At 34.3% G+C, this 20,988-nt stretch overlaps 1 protein-coding gene across 4 annotated transcripts in view; it reads right to left on the reverse strand.

The window, feature by feature from the left end:
- Positions 1-20,943, reverse strand: part of NFAT5 (nuclear factor of activated T-cells 5, tonicity-responsive) — a 111,830-nt gene extending 90,887 nt beyond the window's left edge. For 3 of the 4 annotated variants that reach the window (XM_010850946.1, XM_010850949.1, XM_010850950.1), the window contains exon 1: positions 19,371-20,942. The gene's annotated coding sequence lies outside the window, so the exon portion shown is untranslated. Of the gene's footprint in view, positions 1-19,370 lie in introns of all 4 variants that reach the window. The other variant, XM_010850947.1, reaches the window with a different exon arrangement.
- Positions 20,944-20,988: the final 45 nt, after the last annotated feature.

Below are 20,988 nucleotides of genomic sequence, written 5' to 3' on the forward strand. Positions count from 1 at the left end.
TAGACAGAGTATTAAAAAGCAGAGACATCACTTTGCTGACAAAGGCCTGTATAGTCACATACTGTGTTTCCAGTAGTCATGTATGGATGTGAGAATTGGACCATAAAGAAGTCTGAGGGCCAAAGAACTGATGAATTTGAATTGTAGTGCTGGACAACACTCTTCAGAGTCCCTTGGATTGCAAGGACATCAAAAGGAAATCCATCCAGTCTATCCTAAAGCAGATCAATCCTGAATATTCATTGGAAGGACTGATGGTGAAGCTGAAGCACCAATACTTTGGCCACCTGATTAGAAGAGCCAACTCTTTGGAAAAGACCTTGACGCTTGGAAAGATTGAAGGCAAAAGGAGAAAGAGGGCAGAGAATGAGATGGTTAGATAAAATCACTGACTCAATGGACATAAATTTGAGCAAACTTCAGGAGATGGTGAAGGACAGGGGAGCATGCTACATATAGTCCATGGGGTCACAGAGAGTCAGATACAACTGAGCAATGGAACAACTAAGGGGACGAAAGGCCAGAAAAAGAGAACACAACTTGAACTTTATAAATATTAAACTTAAAATATGACTATCTAAACCACTTTAGAAGTTATTTTCTCCATATAACCTAAGACAAAGTAACTGTAAACAACAATTTTCTAATATTTACAAGCTGAAATTCAGCTGAGTTTTAATGATACAAAGAAGAAATAATACTGTTCTGAATTATGAAACACCTCTCCTGAAAAATCCTGAGTTTCAGCTAATATGGCTTTTGTTTTCAAATAAATGCTCAAGCCTTAAATGACTAGGAAACCATTTTGTTATATATCATTGCCAATCATCTAAAACAAGATTTGTCAATTTATTGGTTCATTCAGAATTATTTATTAATTAATACTTAATCAGTATTAAGTCAGTTAGTATTTAGCACTCATCTAAATCTGTACTGAGAAGACTTACAAATGTCAAAGTAAGGAAGGCTCTTTAGATACCAGGGGTGTCAAAGAATGACCTATGATGACAGATAAAATATACGAAAAAGAATAGTGAAAAATAAAGTAACAAAGTATCAAAAAAACAAAAAACAAAAAGATGACTTCCTGCTGAAGATAAGAAAGATTTGGAATTCAAGAGCCTTACCCTGAAGACTCAAAGGAGTTATCTGAATCATCCTGAAGTTTCTATTCAATCATAGTTGAATACCAAAATTAGAGATACTGCTTTTTACTGTCTATTCCTAGCTATTTTAACTCAAAAAAACTTCTTTACTCTCTTATCTTTACCAAATATTATCTTTTTAATTTCCATATTGAAGTTTTATCTACATTTAAGGATTTTTAGCAATCCAAATGTGGATTTGCTCTGTCCTAATATAGCACATCCACATTTGAATTGCTTAAATGCTACTTTTCTCACAGTATACCCCAACCTTTATGAAGAGCTATGTTTACTACAATCCATGATCTCTTCCCTATGCAATTAACACACAAGTAGATGAACAATGTCCTACTAAAAAGGAAGCAGGAAACCAAAGATGGAGCAGAGCATTACAGGGAGGCCCTTCAATACTCTGGGAAGGACCCTCCCTGTAATGCTCTGTTCCATCTTTGGTTCCAGAACTAGACAGTGGAGAATATTCAAACAGTTCTTAAAGGAAGGCCTAGAACCTTGCTTTCCACCAAAATACCTCTAATTTGACCTATCCAACAAATGGTTTCTCTCTCCTGGGCAGTATTATAGGTTCCAATTTACAGTGATTTTTTCCCAAAAGACCTTACTTTTCATAGTTCACTTTTTCTGTTTTATTCATATAATAAAGGTTTGCTAAATTTCACTTTTAAATCTATTTGACTTGGGAAATTCCAACATACAGTTTATCTCTATATTGGTTGATAACTGATGTTCTGAAAAGGCCTAACAGTTAGTTCAAGAAATACTAGTATAAATGCATAGGAGAACAAAGCACATCTAAATTTAAGAGAAAATGCACTTTGGATTTAGACATAAATAAGCAAGTAAGTATGGTGAGAACACAATTACTCACTAGCTATCTTTCAGCTTTAGGTTACCTTTCTATTTTTAGAATTAGTGGCCATCTCCCTTCTGAAGTTTGCCACCTCAAGCAGCCCATCATAATTTCACCAAATGAGTAAAGCCAAGCTTGATTACAGACTTATTCTTACATATTCTTAGGAGTAGGTTGGTTTCTGTAATTAGGGGCAATATTAAGCTTATAGGTTAGTTGGGGAATCTGTGATAAGATCAGTACTCACTAAAAGCACTAGTCATTCTACAAAAATTACCGTAAAATTATTTACACCTAAAACATTATTTATTCATAAATCCTACTTGTACACAGATTAATAAGCACTTATCAGTAAACTTACAAGTACTAGTCAAGATAAATTTAACTTCATTAAACTGAATCATATTTAAGTTCTCTCATTTATTCTCAAACTTAAACTTGAGCTGTGGCAATAATTTAAAAGAACGTCCTTTTAAATAGAGAACATTTTAGTAGTCTGAGGACCAAAAGAAAATAAGCACTTTAACGCTTACACAAAACAAATACTGAACTACCCAACAATGCATTTTACCCAGGAACTCTGATGAACACAATTACACCTTTATTAATATAGCAGTATTTGAAAAAGAATAGGTACATGTATATGAATAACTGAGTCACTTTGCTGCACATCTGAAACTAACATATTGTTAATCAACTATACTCCAATATAAAATAAAAGTTAAAAAATAATAAAAAGATAAAAGATATCATTAAGAAAATGAACAAAAACTAATAATAATCTAGCAGTTATCCAGGGTCCTTATTATCCTCTACTAATTATTAATATAAATACAAAAAGAACATCTTTACAAGACTTAATAGGGTTTATAGTTTCCATAAACACTATGAAAAGGCCAGAAGATGAGCCCCCCCACACCCACGTCAGAAGGTGTACAATATGCTACTGGGGAAGAGCAGACGGCAATTACTAATAGCTCCAGAATTACTAATAGCTCAAAGAATGAAGTGGCTGGGCCAAAGTGGAAAAGATCCTCAGCTGTGGATGTGTCTTGTGGTTAAAGTAAAGTCCGGCGCTGTAAAGAACAATTTTGCATAGGAACTTGGAATGTTAGGTACATGAACCAAGACAGTGTACAGTCAAGTGGGCCTTAGGAGGCATTACTACAAACAAAGCTAATGGAGGTGATGGAATTCCAGCTGAGCTATTTCAAATCCTAAAAGATGATGTTATTGAAGTATTGAACTTAATATGTCAGCAAACTTGGAAAACTCAGCCGTGGCTGCAGGACTAAAAAAAGGTCAGTTTTCACTCTAATTCTAAAGAAGGGTAGTGCCAAAAAAAGTTCAAACAAAAGGATAACTGTGCTCACCTGCTCACTCTTCATGCTAGCAAGGTTATGCTCAAAATCCTTTAAACTAGGCTTCAGCAGTATGTGAACCAAGAACTTGCAGATGTACAAGCTGAGTTTAGAAAAAGCAGAGGAAACACATCAAATTGCCAACATTCATTCATTTGGATCACAGAGAAAGTAGGGAATTCCAGAAAAACATCTACTTCTGCTTCATTTTCTATGTGAAAGACTTTGTGTGGATCACAACAAACTGTGGAAAATTCTTCAAGAGATGGGAATACCAGACCATCTTACCTGTCTCCTGAGAAACCTGTATGCGGGTCAAGAAGCAATAGTTAGAACTGGACATGGAACCAGAATGACTCAAAACTGGGAAGGAATACAACAAGGCTGTATATTATCACCCTGTTTATTTAACTTATATGCAGAGTTTATCATGCAAAATGCTGGGATGGATGAATCACAAGCTGGAATCAAGGTTGCTGGGAGAAATATCAACAACCTCAGATGTGCAGATGATACCACTCTAGTGGCAGAAAGTGAAGAGGAACTGAAGAGCCTTTTGAGGAGGGTGAAAGAGGAAAGTGAAAAAGCTGACTTAAAACTCAATATTCAAAAACTTATGATGATGGCATCTGGTCCCATCACTTCATGACAAATACATGGGGGAAAAAGTGGAAACAGTGACAGACTTTTTTTCTTGGGCTCCAAAATCACCATTTGGCCATAAAATTAAAAGATACTTGCTCCTTGGAAGGAAAGCTATGACAAATCTAGACAGAGTATTAAAAAGCAGAGACATCACTTTGCCGACAAAGGTCTGTATAGTCAAAGCTATGGTATTTCCAGTAGTCATGTACAGATGTGAGAACTGGACCATAAAGAAGGCTGAGCACCAAAGAACTGATGCATTTGAAATGTGGTGCTGGACAAGACTCTTGAGTGTCCCTTGGACTTCAAGGAGATCAAACCAATCCATCCTAAAGGAAATCAACCCTGAATATTCACTGGAAGGACTGATGCTGAAGCTCCAATATTTTGGCCACCTGATGCGAAGAGCCGACTTTAGAAAAGACCTTGACACTGGGAAAGATTGAAGGCAAAAGGAGAAGAGGGCAGGAGAGGATGAGATGGTTAGATAGTATCACTGGCTCAATGGACATGAATTTGAGCAAACTCCAGGAGATGGTGAAGGACAGGGAAGCCTGGGGTGCTGCAGTCCATGGGAGTCACAAAGAGTAGGACACAACTTAGTGACTGAACAACAACAAAATAGCTTCCATAGCTATAGAAGCATATCTCACTTCATTTATGCAATTTTTCTTCCTCCTAGCTCACTGTCATTATTGTGTGACATTTATCGGAAAACTGCAATCCTCATGCTACAATTAAATATAAACATTTGCTTTCGAAAAATTAGCAAAATGAATCAGCCATGCATATTAATAGTCAAAAAAATTTCCAATCTAAATGAGGTTAATCTACTTCATGAATTTTTCACAAATTCATCTGTAGTCTAATCGTGCTCATCAAAATTTTGTTTTTGATTATTTAAAATGTAGCACACTCAGTATTGAGATGATGCCATTTACATTTAAAGCACATTTAAATTATTCAGACAGCTAAAGTACACTGTGTTAAATGGGAAAATGAAAGTCTCCCATGTGCCACCACACAATTACCTGTTTCATTAACTTTACCCCCAAAAAAGTTACTATATCTCAGTCTTATAATTACTTTTTTAAACATTTCATGTGTGGGGTAAAACATACATAAAATGTACCACTGTAACCATTTTTTAAGTCAACAATTCAACGGCGTTAAGTTCATTCACAATGTTGTACAATAATCATCACTACTATTCATTTCTAGGACTTCTTTATCACCCCAAACATAAACTCTATATATACCCATTAAAAAATAACTCCTCACTGCCTTCTCCCCATAGTCCCTGGTGACCACGTTCTACCTTTTGTCTTTATTCTAGATACTCCAAGGAAACTGACAATATTTGTCCTTCTGTGTCTGGCTTATTTCACTTAGCATACATTTTCAAGGTTAACCCATGCTGTAAAATGATATCAGAATTTCATTCCTTTATAAGAATGAATAATATTCCACTGTATTTATATACATTTTAGTTATCCTTTCATCTGTTAATGGAAACTTAGCTTTCAGTACAGAGTTGTGCATCCATCATCACAATAAATTTTAGAATAGTTTTATCATTCTCCAAAGAAACTCCAAATGGTTTAACTATAATTCTCCATACCACTGTCCATCCCTAGGAACTACTAATTTACTTTCTATCTCTCTAGATTTGCCTAGTCTGTAGATTTTATATAAATGGAATCATACAATATGTGGTCCTTTGTGACTGACTTCTTCAACTGAGCATATTTTCAAGACTCATCCATGTTGCAGCATGTATCAGTAATTGATTCCTTTGGCCAAATACTATTCTATTAAATGGACATACTACATTTTGTTTATTCATCCATTCATTAGTTAATGGACATTTGGGTTGTTTCCAAGATGTGATATATATATATACACACACACACAGAGAAATATTATTCAGCCATAAAAGAAGGAGATCCTGCCATTTAACAACATGAATGGACGTTGAGGGCATTATGCTAAGTGAAATAAGTCAGACAGAGAAAGACAAGTATTGTATGATCTCACTTATATAAGCAATCAAAATTTTTTCTTAAAAACTGAACTCAAAGATATAGACTGGTGGTTTTGGGGGTGGGGGAGGGTGGGTGTTGTAAATGAAATGGGTGAAGGTGGTCAAGCTTCAAGAGAACCTTCTTATTTGAGTATCCCAGATTTAGTGATCAAATCTACCTCCATTTTCATCTTAATTACTTAAACCTTTGTCTTAACAGATTAAATAACTCCAATTCTTTAAAGGCCTAGCATCCTTCCACCTGTAATAATTTTAATTTGGTTATTATTCCAATCAATGCTTTCTACATGGTTTATACAATTAGAGCACAATCCTCAGACTTTCAAGACCATTCCTTCCTTCTTTTTTGCATGTGATATTCATTCATTCAGTCATCCATTCAAGCACCTTTCAGATATAAGGCACTTGTGCCACATAAGAGAATGTGAGGTCCTTGAGAAACAAGGTTATCAGTATAACTTTTTAAACAAAACTGGACTTTACTAAATGCTCTTTATGGTTTATTGCAGCTTTAATTTCCATGGTTGATTCTAATATTGTACAGTTACCTTATTGTGGTTTGGGTTTCATTTCCTGATCACATGCATAAGGTATTACTTTAATACTAAAGCTCTCCTATGTTTTGAGAGATCTTTCTTCAAATTATTTCCATAATTTTATTAAAAACAATGATCAAAAAGAATAAAATACTTAAAAATAGATGTTTAAAAGATGTAAAACTTATATTCTGAAAACTACAAAACATTGTTGAAAGAAATGAAAGAAAACCTAAATAAAGGAAAACACATCTCATGTTCATAAAGACCGAATACTATTAAGATGGTAATGCGCCTCAAACTGGCCTACAGATTCAATGCAACCCTTATTAATATCACAGCTTACTTTTTTGCATAAATTGAGAAGTTGATTCTAAAATTCAAATGGAAATTCAAGGGACGCTGAATAGCCAAAACATTTTCATAAAAGAACAAAATTTAAAGATTCATTCTTCCTAATTTCAAAGCTATAGTAATCAAGACAATGTGGTACTGACATAAGAATAAACATATAGATGATTAGAAAAGAACTGAGGATCCACATGCCTATAGTCAACTGATTTTCAACAAGGATGCCAACGCCATTCAATGGGAAACAGCAGCCTTTTCAACAAATAGTACTGGGGGCAACTGGATATCCACATGCAAAAGCATGACACTGGACCCCTACTTCACACCACAGACAAAAACTAACTCAAAATGGATTGAAGACCTAAATGTAAAAGCCAAAACTACAGAACTCTCAGAAGAAAACATAGGTGTAATCTTTCTGACCTTGTATTAGGCAACAGTTTCGTAAATATGACACAAAGCATAAGCAACAACAACAAAACAGATAAAGTAGATGTCAACAAAATTAAAAAGATCTGTGCATCATAAGACTCTACCAAGAAAGTAAAAAGACAATTCACAGAACAGGAGAAAATTCTGGTAAATCATATATTTAATAAGACTTGTAAAAAGAATATAAGAGCTCCTACAATTAAACGACGGAAAGACAAATAGTTCAGTTTTAAATGAGCAAAGCCTTGAATCAGTATTTCTCCAAAGATATTAATGGCAAATAAACATATAAAAGATATTCAACATCATTAGTCATCAGGTAAATATAAATCAAAACCCCAGGAGACTGCTTCATACCCACTAGTGATAGCTATAATCAAAAAGACAGATAATAGTAAGAATGACAACAATGTGGAGAAATCAGAACCTTCCTATACTGCTGCTGAAAATGTAAAAAGGTGCAGCTATTGTAGAAAGCAGTTTGGCAGTTCCTCAAGAAGATAAATATAGAGTTACCATATGACCCACCATTTGCACTCACAGGTATACACCCAAGAGAAATGAAAGCATCTGTACACACAAAAACTTGTACATAAACGTTCATAATAGCCAAAACAACCCAGATGTCCATCAACTAATAAATGAATGGATAAACAAAAGTATGTATCCATTTAATGGAATATTATCCATCCATAAAAAGAAATGAATTACTGATACGTGCTACAACATGAATAAACCTTGAAAACATTATAAGTGAAACAAAGAACTCACAAAAGACCACATATATGATTTCTTTTATATGAAATGTCTAGAATAGGCAAATTCATAGAGACAAAAAGCAAAAGAGTGGCTACCAGGGGCTGGGGGTGGGGAAGGGAATGGTGAATGACTGCTAAATGAGTAAGGGGTTTCTGCTTGGGGTGATGAAAATGTTCTGGAATTATATAATGGTGCTGGTTGCACACTATAAATGGACTAAAACTCACTGAATTATACATTTTAAAACTATTAAAATGATAAACTTTATCCTCTATGAATTTCATCATAATTAAAACAAAAAGATAATCTGGAACCAGGTAGGTCTTTAAGAATTTGGATTTCATCCTAAAAGCCCATGGGCACCATTATAGGATTTTTTTAAGCAAGCAATATGATTAAATTTGTATTTTAGGAACATAAATTCTGCAAGACATATTGCTGTGAATATCTAAGCTTTAGCATATAAATTTAACAACATCTGATTTGGGTGTTCAGAACCTTATGCATAATAATAAAACCCTGTTTCCTTACTGTATCTTGAGTAAGTTTGTTTGCCAAATAACTTAGCTCTACATATGAATTTTATTTAACAAATATTTATATACTGCTTACTATGTAGCAAGCTCTTTAGAAATATTAACAAATATCCAATCCAATCCTCATAACAAAATATGAACCTATTAGCTCCACTTTATAGAAAACAAATAGAAAGGTTAAATAACTTGCTTAAAATTACACAGTTCAGTTCAGTTCAGTCGCTCAGTCGTGTCCGACTCTTTGCGACCCAATGAATCGCAGCACACCAGGCCTCCCTGTCCATCACCAACTCCTGGAGTTCACCCAGACTCACGTCCATCGAGTCAGTGATGCCATCCAACCATCTCATCTTCTGTTGTCCCCTTCTCCTCCTGCCCCCAATCCCTCCCAGCATCAGAGTCTTTTCCAATGAGTCAACTCTTCGCATGAGGTGGCCAAAGTACTGGAGTTTCAGCTTTAGCATCAGTCCTTCCAAAGAACACCCAGGGCTGATCTCCTTGCAATCCAAGGGACTCCCAAGAGTCTTCTCCAACACCACACTTCAAAAGCATCAATTCTTCGGCACTCAGCATTCTTCACAGTCCAACTCTCACATCCATACGTGACCACAGGAAAAACCATAGCCTTGACTAGACGAACCTTTGTTGGCAAAGTAATGTCTCTGCTTTTCAATATGCTATCTAGGTTGGTCATAACTTTTCTTCCAAGGAGTAAGCATCTTTTAATTTCATGGCTGTCTGCAGTGATTTTGGAGCCCCCCAAAAAAAAGTCTGACACTGTTTCCACTGTTTCCTCATCTATTTCCCATGAAGTGATGGGACCAGATGCCATGATCTTCCTTTTCTGAATGTTGAGCTTTAAGCCAACTTTTTCACTCTCCTCTTTCACTTTCATCAAGAGGCTTTTTAGTTCCTCTTCACTTTCTGCCATAAGGGTGGTGTCATCTGCGTATCTGAGATTATTGATATTTCTCCCGGGCAACCTTGATTCCAGCTTGTGCTTCTTCCAGCCCAGCGTTTCTCATGATGTACTCTGCATATAAGTTAAATAAGCAGGGTGACAGTATACAGCCTTGACGTACTCCTTTTCCTATCTGGAACCTGTCTGTTGTTCCATGTCCCGTTCTAACTGTTGCTTTCTGACCTGCATATAGGTTTCTCAAGAAACAACAGAATGGGAAAGACTAGGGATCTCTTTAAGAAAATTAGAGATACCAAGGGAACATTTCATGCAAAGACGGGCTCGATAAAGGACAGAAATGGTATGGACCTAACAGAAGCAGAAGATATTAAGAAGACGTGGCAAGAATACACAGAAGAACTGTACAAAAAAGATCTTCACGACCCAGATAATCACAATGGTGTGATCACTCACCTAGAGTCAGACATCCTGGAATGTGAAGTCAAGTGGGCCTTAGAGAGCATCACTACGAACAAAGCTAGTGGAGGTGATGGAATTCCAGTTGAGCTATTTCAAATCCTGAAAGATGATACTGTGAAAGTGCTGCACTCAATATGCCAGCAAATTTGGAAAACTCAGTGGCCACAGGACTGGAAAAGGTCAGTTTTCATTCCAATCCCAAAGAAAGGCAATGCCAAAGAATGCTCAAACTCCCGCATAATTGCACTCATCTCACATGCTAGTAAAGTAATGCTCAGAATTCTCTAAGCCAGGCTTCAGCAGTACGTGAACCATGAACTTCAGGAGTTCAAGCTGGTTTTAGAAAAGGCAGAGGAACCAGAGATCAAATTGCCAACATCTGCTGGATCATCGAAAAAGCAAGAGAGTTCCAGAAAAACAACAATTTCTGCTTTACTGACTATGCCAAAGCCTTTGACTGTGTGGATCACAATAAACTGCAGGAAAAAATTACACAGCTATTAAGTAATATATGTTTTTGAAATTGTGTTTTTATTCACAATTCAGATAAGTATATGGGACTTTGATTTACTTATTATCATCTCTAGCACTTTTAATTTATTATGAATTTATTAGAAAATCACTTCATATTCTTTGATTTCAACTCTTCTTTTTATTTGTTCTCAATTCAGGATGCACTAATTTTTTTTTTCCTATGCAGCATTTACAGTGTTACCCACTCTTGTGAAGTTTGGGAAACATTCTCAAAAAAGTCATTTTTTAGTTTTTATTTACTATATTTTACACTATAAACATGTTATTTATGCTTACTATAACAAAGCAGTAATTTGGTTAACTAGTGACTTTCTGTCCTTCAATAACTTCATTATCCTGGTTTTTGTTTTTTTTTTTTTAAGCAATAAAGAGTTTTTAAAGGAATTAAGTGGTGATTTTATCCAAGGCATATTAATCAATTAGTATATATAAATGTTCACTCTCTACTCAATATCATAGGCAAAAGTAAACTAAGAAAATGAAAAGTTCTTCAAAAATCATTATAAAATTACAAAATTCAAGCTGTATGTTTATTTATTTATTTTTAAGCTGTATGTTTATATTTCCCATTCATTTACTTTACCTAAAAGTCTAGACTAGAATATAACCTAACAATAAAAATGAAAAAGAATATAGGAAACAGTTTTGGAGTTCACAATACAATTTTATAAAACCTTATTAAAGTAAACTTTTAATTTACAATGTTTCTCAAATACTTATAACTGCCCATCATCTAGGTACTTATAAATTGAGCATTTACATTTGTGAACATTCATTTATTATCATTAATTACAATTTTAAGTAGAAATCTTCCTTTCAGAATTTAAACCCAACAAGCAAGTTGTTACTTAAAAACTGGAAAAAAACAGTAACAAACTCTCTAAGACTTTTAACTACAAATCTATTGTGAAGGATAGCTGTTTGTTAAGACTATGTTTGGATTTTTTACTGCTATCAGACACTTTTAAATACAAGGTTTTAATTGATTCCCCTAGAAAATTGTAACAAAAACTTTATTTCTTTTTTTTAAATTTATTTTTAATTGAAGGATAACTGCTTTACAGTATTGTTGTAATGAAAACTTTAATTCAAGCAAATAGTTAAGGTTAATCACACCTTCATCAATAAACATTTAATTGTTCTGTTACACTGTTTTACAAAAGTATTTTAACGTCTAATGTTCAAACTAGTAGTAAAGTAGTATAATACAATTATAGTAGTATAGTAGTACAATATGATTACTGGGCAAACATGAATTTTACTCAAAATTAGCATTTATAATTCACAATCAAGCACAAGATAGTACTCACATGGGACAGAAAGCTCACACTGTTTTTACCTTTATGATCAGTATAAATAAGTACATACCCTCCACATATTCTTCAACTCTATAACCTTCTGAAGACTTAAACAGTTTTAAAAAGAAAGTTTAAAGTTTTAAACCTCAATTTACAGTTATTAAATAGGGGGACAAATAACACTCAGATACACTCTGCACAAAAGTATTTTCCTATTAACAAACAGGAACTTCATATTAACTTCATCCTCCATTCTAGAATGAATTATAAAACCTTTTAAAACTCTGTGTTATCACTGCTTATTTACATACAATCTCTATTACTAAACTATAAGCAATATGTGGCCAGGATACATGGGAATAAATTCACTTTGAGTGAATGAATAATAATATTACTATAATAATATAATGATAACAATAATATGACTATGTAACCTATAACCCTGCACATAGGCATAAAAGAATTATCTCTAAAATAAACCACACTTGGCTACATTCAGAATACAGAAATAAAAAATGCCTTACTAACTTTATGTCCTTTAAAACACTAGTTTTCCTTTTTAGAAGGTTATGGTGGTTGAACAACAAAATTAAAGAGAAGAGTACACACTGCATACTGTAAACAGTGTGTTCTGTATAAATCCATTTATACAAATTTCTAAAAAAGGCAAAACTAATCTAAGGAAAAACAGATCAGTAGTTGCCTGAGGGGCTAGAGTGGGCAGAATTGACTACAAAAGAGTAGAAGTTCTATAGCTTGTCTGTAGTGGTTAAACAACGTATACACTTGTTAAAAACTTCAGGAACACTTAAAATGGGTATACCTGTGTACATGTATAAAGATGGTTTGTTTTTGTTAAAAGAGAGGAAAGAAAGGATACAAAAAGTAACAGCAGAACCAACAAGCAAAATGTAGAGAGAACCATGAGAAAATGGAGACATAGGTAAAATGGGGAGACTGGGTGAAAAAAGAGAGCGAGACAGTGGAAAGAAGAACCAAAGTAAATTTAATAGGGCCTTTTGCAAAATATCACTATTTTTTTCAAAATCCTCTAACATTATTTCAGTTATTCTTCCCCACAACTCTTAGGTAAGCAAGTCTGACGATAATGTCCCTGCTGAATAAAAGGACCACTTATACGATTTTCCACGTGGTCTAAAGGCTTAATCAAAATTAATATCCATATTTTCTACTGCCTAACAATTTTCAGCAAGCTCAGGAACTAACACCAACCACAGCAAGAAACAGAACTAACTCCCAATGTTCTATGAGTACTGCTTTTTCTATTGCTTATTTCTTCTTGAGTTTAGTTAGGCTCTGAAACATACCAGCAGAAATAGGGTGCAGTGACTTCTATGCTTCTATAAACTACTGCCAAAGAAATGAAGAGACCAACGGCATCCTCCATTTTTAAAGCAGTCCTCCTTAGGTGGTGGCTTGCTTACCCCTCCCCTTTCTTTTCACTTTTGAGCACCATCACCAGTCAAAACAGGTTCAAACAGCAGTGTGCTTCAGATAAATCTTAAAGACACCCATCAAAGTGAGGCACTGATTTGCTAATTTTAAGCATTAAAATATTTCTCAAAAGGGTCATCATCATAATCTTTACTGATTTTTATGTGTGGCTTATAGAATTTCTCTCATTATTTTATAGGAACTGTTAAGCTAAAGAAATCTACACAAAGTATTCTTTTTACACCACTTGAATAGTAGTATAACCTCATTAGGGCCTGAAGTATAAATGCCAATTACCAAATATTTGTACTGTTAAGAGAGTAAGTAAAAACTCAAAACTCTGGAGTAAAATAGTCAAGTTTCAAATTCCAGCCTCCTCCACTAGCTAACTATGTGACCTTAAAAAAATCATTGAATCCCTCTATACTTCAGTTTCCTCATTGATGAAACAGGGATACTCACAGGATTTTTCTGAGGATTAAATGTGAAAAATATCTGTAAAAGCTGATAAATTGCTCAAAAAATGTTTTCAATTATTACTAACATTGAATTGATTACTCTTTCTTCTCTTTACCAACACTGTTTCTTCTAACATGTCCTACAAAGATGGCTTTACGTAGATGTTTTTTTAAAACTAAAACTAAATTTGTAAAGAGTAATCAACAACTTGGCTCACTATTAGTAACTTTTCTGTTCTTGTCTCATTTTAAAAACCAAGTACTAAATTTACTAAAGGACTAATAACATTTCTGAATGGGAAAGACAGGATAAGGATTCATGGCTGGCCTGCAGTAATAATCATTACCAACTTTAGCAACTAAACAACAACTTATCAAAGTAAATATTAAAAATAAAAGAGGAAAAAAAATCTATTTTAATAGTTATTAATAAATAAAAGTAACTGAAAAATCTCATGCATCGCATCTTTAGTTTAAACCAAAAATATAGATGCTTCATCACAACATGAGGTTTTATTTATACTTGGAAGCTGAAATCATTATCTATAGTTAATCCATAAAGATGATTTCTACCTTTTCATTCAAGTACATGTTTATAATTAGTGTATTATACTTCATTAGATTTTTTAACCTTGATTTTTATTAAGACAGCAGGAAATAAAAGACACATGAATCTCTCTCACGTAACTTGAAATAAAATCTTAATAACAAGAAAAGAGTATAATAAGCAACATTACTATTGAAGAACATCTTTTACCTCTCTAACAGAATTATCCTCTGTCACTATATAATCAGGCCCAACTGATGGTTCAGATTAATTTGATCTTTATTTTTTCTAATTACATGTTATCCTTAATAGAAAACAATCTAATCAGTCAACTTTTTCTAATAAAAAGTGGCTATTTATATAGTTATTGATCACAATAAGAAATGTCTTTCTGTACTTTCATTTTCAAGTTTTAGGGGACTTCTGGAATAAATACAGTAGAGTCAAGAGTGAATGAAGAGCAGACCAAGAACCATCTGATTAAATATGTATTTCTATCCTTTTGCTGTAATAAGCAACCGAATTCTAGTACTGAATAAAAATTAAAATTAAAAAAAAAAGAGAAACAGAGTTTAGGAAGAGACAAAAAACAAATGAAATTAGAGAGATGAATCCTAGAAACAAAAAGTTGGCATAAACTAGGTATAAATTTGTTATGTTTAAAATTCATTTCTATAATTATTTCCATAATAATATTTTTAGTTTGTTAGGTATAGACGAATAGAGATTAATAGATTCTAAACCAGAAAAGGATTCAGTAGAGTACTTTTAACATTAAATATTTCCAAAAAGTCCTTTCCAGTAAGTTATCTTAATACATATCATCGTGTATGCCCTGACTATCTTATGAACACAAGCCCTAGGAAAAAAATAAATCAGACTTAGAGGTAATTAAATATCCCAGTAATACCCCAATAAAATCTGTTTAAAAAAAAACCTACTATTTTTAGGATTTTCAATTTTGAACTATAAAGTAACATTACTGCATGATATAATATCTAATAGATTTAGAGTAGTGGGTTTTTTTTAAGTAGTTTATTTTTCCCTAACTCATTACAGTATTTCATCTTTTCTTTTAAAAATCTTCCAATCTTAAATATTTAAGTCATATCAGGACTACATCATATTGGTGTTTAGCTCTTATCTAACCAGTTCTTTAATTTGATCCATATGTAATTTCTTGACTCATACTTTTAAAAGTATTTTAATGTAATCTCTTAACTCATACTTTTTGAAGCATTTTAAAATTTTAATCCCGTTTTTATTACTCTATTTTCTTCTAATTTGCTTATATTATTTTCCGTATTTTATCTGATTTTCTACCACCTTATATTACATCTCTATAGGTATTTCAAGAATGACTTATTGCTTATTTAACTTTGTATGTCAGTTTTTACATAGCCAACTATATATGCCAAAATCAACATTTTTTAATATAGAAAGTGTAAGAAATGGTTTTTTGTAGCTGAACATTTTTTCCAGGCACAACAAAGAAAAATCCTAGCCTTAAAGTCTGAACACTAAGTATAAACCACTTTATTTTTTAAAAAATATATATAAACTACCTTCTTTAAAGAAAGCAGGGAAAATGCAAAAATAGAATCAAAAGGTAAAAATCTGCAGAATATACTTTTGTCCAGGACTTTTTCTATGCAAGCTATTTTTAATATAATTACAGTCTTTTATTTACTTATTTTATTAGGAGTTTCACATGTAACTATGGGGTCATCAGAAACATTATTTTAATGGCTATGAATCATTATATTAACTAGCTAGACCGTTTTCCTACTGTTGGGCAACCACTACATTAAAACAGCAGTAGCAGAACTATGTAGGGTGACAGAAGGTAACTAGATTTACGGTGATCACTTCCCAATATATATAAATATCAAATCTTTGTTGTCAACTTGAAACTAATATATGTCAATTATTTCTCAAGTAAAAAAAGCAAAACCTAATTTCCTGTTCTTAAAAAGGAGACAGAATAGAAAGGTCCATCACTGATATGTAAGATAAATGCAAACAAACTGAATAGTAAAAAGATTTTGAAACTATTTTTAAAGCTAAAAACTCAACTGTAGGTTTTCCAACTTTTGTTTCAAATCCTCCCCCCAAAAAAACTTTAATTTGTAAAATCTATGTTCTTTAAAAAGCTTAACAAATTGTATGATAACAACTCAATTCCCTCACTCTGGGCTGTGCACATGTGTTTAGTCGCTAAGACATGTCAAGATTCTTGAGACCCAGTGGACTGTAGCCTACCAGGTTCCTCTATCCATGGGATTTCCCAGGCAAGAATACTGGAATGGTTGCCATCTCCTCCTCCAGGGGATCTTTCTGCATCTCCTATGTCTCCTGCACTGGCAAGCGGATTCTTTACCACTGAGCCACCTGGGAAACCCCACTCAAGGCTGATTTTTTAGTTATCAGATGGAAATCTGGACTACTGCCGTAAGCATACAATAAATATTACTAGACAATACTTCATATTATATATCATAGCAGTCAGTACAGTTTAGTACTTAAGAGCACAGACTCTAAAGTGAGACTACTTGGGTTGGAATCTTGTCTTTACAACTTACCAGCTGTGTGACTCTCTATATAAGTTACTGAAACTCCCTGTGCCTCCTTAGCTTCCTCATCTGTGAAACAGTGTAATAATAATGATCTCAAATAGCTGTTATGAGAATTGAGTTATTTGTAAAGTTCCTGGCACATAGTAAAAACTATGTAGATGACTGTTTAAATTTTTAAAATTTAGGTAACATTTACTGTGTTTACTATGTGCCAGGCTAAATGCCTTACATGAATTTGCCTCAAATAATCTTACCACCACCTATGAAGATACTATTATTGTCCCCATTTAAAAAACAGAGAAAACCAAAGGACAGAAAGACTAAATGACTAAGCTGAGATCATACACAAATGTCGAACAAGGATCTGAACCTAAGTATGACTACATAACCTACAAATCTAGCATAGATTTTCTTGTACACTTGAAGCAGTAGCCTCCTGCTGTATTATATCTTGTTGAAATAAATTAGAATATGTATTTCCTGGAATAACAGAGTATTTTAAGAAGTAATATAAGAAATATCACTCTAATACAGAGGTATTTATACATGAAATGATTATGATGTCTGATATTTAATACAGCTTGAGGGAGGAGAGAAGATTAAGAAGAGTAGACATATTTTGATAATTGTTAAAGTCTGGTCATGGGTCTATATGGCTTCATCATTTTATTCTCTCCACTTTTGTATATTCTTTAAAACTTTCACAATAAAAGGTTGAAAATAGAATAGGGTACATAGATTAAACTCTTTTATCACACAAGCAAACAACTTTCTTTTGATACTTTGTATCAGAGATATAAAAGGACATGACAAACTTGATACTTATACATTTTACAATTTATATATAATCTGTAAAGGGTGATCTTACTTTAAATAAGTGAATATCCTCTCAACCAAAATGAAAAATTAGTAAAAGCATTTTGGTTAAACATATACATATTAAATTTCTGTTTGCATTTCAAAACATTTGCTTAAGTAATTAACACTCATATTTTTTCTTTTCTTTCTCCTGCCTGATATCTCTACAATTATAACACTCTAATTTGTTGCCCATATTTATACAGACAAATATGACTTCACAACATGGTCACAAATTGAACATTACAAATAACAACAACAAATATGCTTCACTAAGAGACGCTTCAGAAATTCCTTGCCTCAAACTGAAGTTGATTTGTATATTAATATATAACTATGGACTTTTATAAGTATAAATATAATAAAAAATTCATTTGAGAACACTTTATATGTTTTAAGTTATAGTTAAGACAACTTGGCTGATACTAAAGGAACAAATACACAACATTTATTAAGCCAGACACTATACTAAGCACTTTCATACACATTAGCTCACTAAATTTAAGAGATTATATACATTTTAATAGAAGAATATTAAGACTTAGAGAGATAAAACCACTTCCCCGAGGTCACAGAGCTAATAAGTAGCTAAATGGTATTCAAATTTAAGCTTACATATAAAACCCACTTTTCCCCTTGCTATATATACCAGGCTACCATATGGGAGGCAAAAACCTACACTCAAGTCAAACTTAAATATTTAGGGCCTTTTTTTAAGTGGACCATAAAATGCTTAAGTTGCGGGCTACATATATATTACAGTGGCAGCTTGGGTTCGGGTAAAAAGTACCAACTACAACACAAAAGCACTGTTTACTTTGCTACTGTATGACTCTCCCCCCTCCCCAAGTCTCTTAATTTCAGGTTACTCATCATAAGGAAGTTAACATCTCTGCAGTCCAATTCCCAGGGTTATTAGATTCAAAAATGACATATGTGAAATCACTTCAAAAACTACAAAAACAAAACAAGTAGTCCTTTTTTTTTGTCTTAAAATGCTGAAGGCAACACAGACTAAAGTTTTCTAAAGTAACTGTCAGCCGTTAGTTCAACAGTCTATTAACATTTGCAGAACTTTCTAAAACCTTTTTTTCTAAGCATAACTCAATCAGTATCTCTATTACTTGGCTTTTCTCATCCTTCAAAATGATGCAACAGTAACGACATCAATGCTTTTGTAATAAATAATTAATATTCCATTCTGAAATGCTCAGCCTATAGAAGTTCTAAATTTTGACTTTTCAAACTAAACATGTGTTTGGTGTCACTCTAAGTCTTATTCATTACCTTACTTAATGTTAGAGCCTTTTTACATTCAGTTTGCTTTGTAAAAAACTTGAATCAAGATACGGAATTCTAAAGTAGAACACCCAACACATAATTTTTAAGTTTTGTGGGTTTTTTCCCCAAAGCTTCTCAAAACAGATACAATAGCTAACAAGGACATCAAACACAGCAATAAAATCCACTAAAACATTCAGCTGCTCTAAAAGAAGGATCAGGCTCTTCAGGAGAAAACTACATTGTATGAGTTTGCAAAGTTTCTCATTTAAACTCCATTTTAGAGAAAGCCTTTGCATACTCACACAATATGCTTTAAAATGGCACTTTGCTGACCTTCCAATAGTCCAGCTCTATGAAAATTCTGTGATGGGTGTAACTTCAGAGAATCTGAAAAACACAAAAAGCATTAAGTACTTTTTATGCTGAATGACTAAAAAAAAAAGCCAAGGATAGCATACATCTCTTATATAATTGTCACGTATTTTTAAGAGCTAAAGTCCATATTTGTGAATATATTCTCTGCAAAGGAAGGCTGAATTGCCTCTACACTGGTCTTCATGCTGAATTTAGATTTTCATAAAGCATTTGTTTCATGGAAAATTATCTGATGGTTACTGCACAAATGGTGTTAATGTCTTGACTATTTTTAACACCCAATTGTATCACATTAGCCCTCCTCTAAGGATCACCTCTAGATACCGTCTCTTCCTTCTGACACTCAAAATTACAATATTTTCAAGCTACTTCAGGTAATGTTGCCCGAAAAACATCCTACAGGGACTTGATTGCCAACTAAAGTCATCAGAGCAACAACAAGACAATGGCTACAGTCACTAAGTAGGACTCTACAAACGTCAGTCTATAAAGCCCAGTACCTTCCAGAGTAAACCATCGCACTCGGATTCACCTAAGCGATTTAGATAGAACAAGGTGAGGCTGAAGCCGCCCTTTTTGGAAGAGGTGGGATCAGCGGGTGGATACATCAAACCCAAAACTAAAGAAACCCTGAATTTCTCAGTAAAGAGGTCCACATTGGTATTCATTTTTTTTAATACGTCAAAATAAATGGCTAATAGCCCGGTAATATCTTTTACCCCCTCTCAATGGTTTAAAAAGTGGTGAAGAGTGCAGTGAGAGAATTTTGGTTAGATGGCCCTTGCACAAGAAACCTGTTCTAACACATTCTTGTGTCCAGTATAGGAATTTAACCCCAGTAGAGATCAGCTCAAGTGTTAATATTTTATATCCCGGGAATCCCCTCCAAGCCTTAGCCAACAGTTTTAAAACTGGAAACTCTGTCCAATGCCCCCTCCCTGCAACAAGCCCCAGAACGGCAACGAAAGAGAAAATTCTCAAAGGACAGCGTCTCTGCCCTGAGCTGGTACCCCTGGGACAGGAGAGGAATAAAACTAATGCAGAGAGAGCACCCCTCTCTTTGTAAAACAGAGGGAGAAGTAATTAGAATGTCACAGAGATGGAAAGAGAGAAAAAAGAAAAGAAAAGAAAATTCGGGCTCTTTCCAGCAATAAGATGACGAGGAAAGAAGGACGCCTGGTCGAGGGGGGCCGTCCCAACAAGGGGAGGGAGTGGACTAGGCCGGAGAGAGAGGGGGGGAGAACCACGGCGCACAAACAACCTGGAGGGGGAGAAAAATGGTGATCCTGCACCCAGAACCAGCTCCAGGCTACACTGCCCCTTTGGGGGCAACTTTGCTGGGGAGGGTGGTCCTGGTAAGAAGAGCCACGGCGCCCGGATCGCGGCAGCTCCAGCGCGGGGCCCAGTCCTGGGTGATCCTCAAGCCGGGGAGGCCGGGGCCGACCGCCCGGGGAGAGGGGACAGCCCGCCACCGAGGGGCGCTCAGAGCCACCGGGGGCCGCAGACCCGGGGGCCGACGGCATTTGGGCCCCGGGCGGCAGGCGG

The sequence above is a fragment of the Bison bison genome, unplaced genomic scaffold (assembly GCF_000754665.1).
Source record: "Bison bison bison isolate TAMUID 2011002044 unplaced genomic scaffold, Bison_UMD1.0 scf7180017864297, whole genome shotgun sequence".
Lineage (NCBI taxonomy): Eukaryota > Metazoa > Chordata > Mammalia > Artiodactyla > Bovidae > Bison > Bison bison.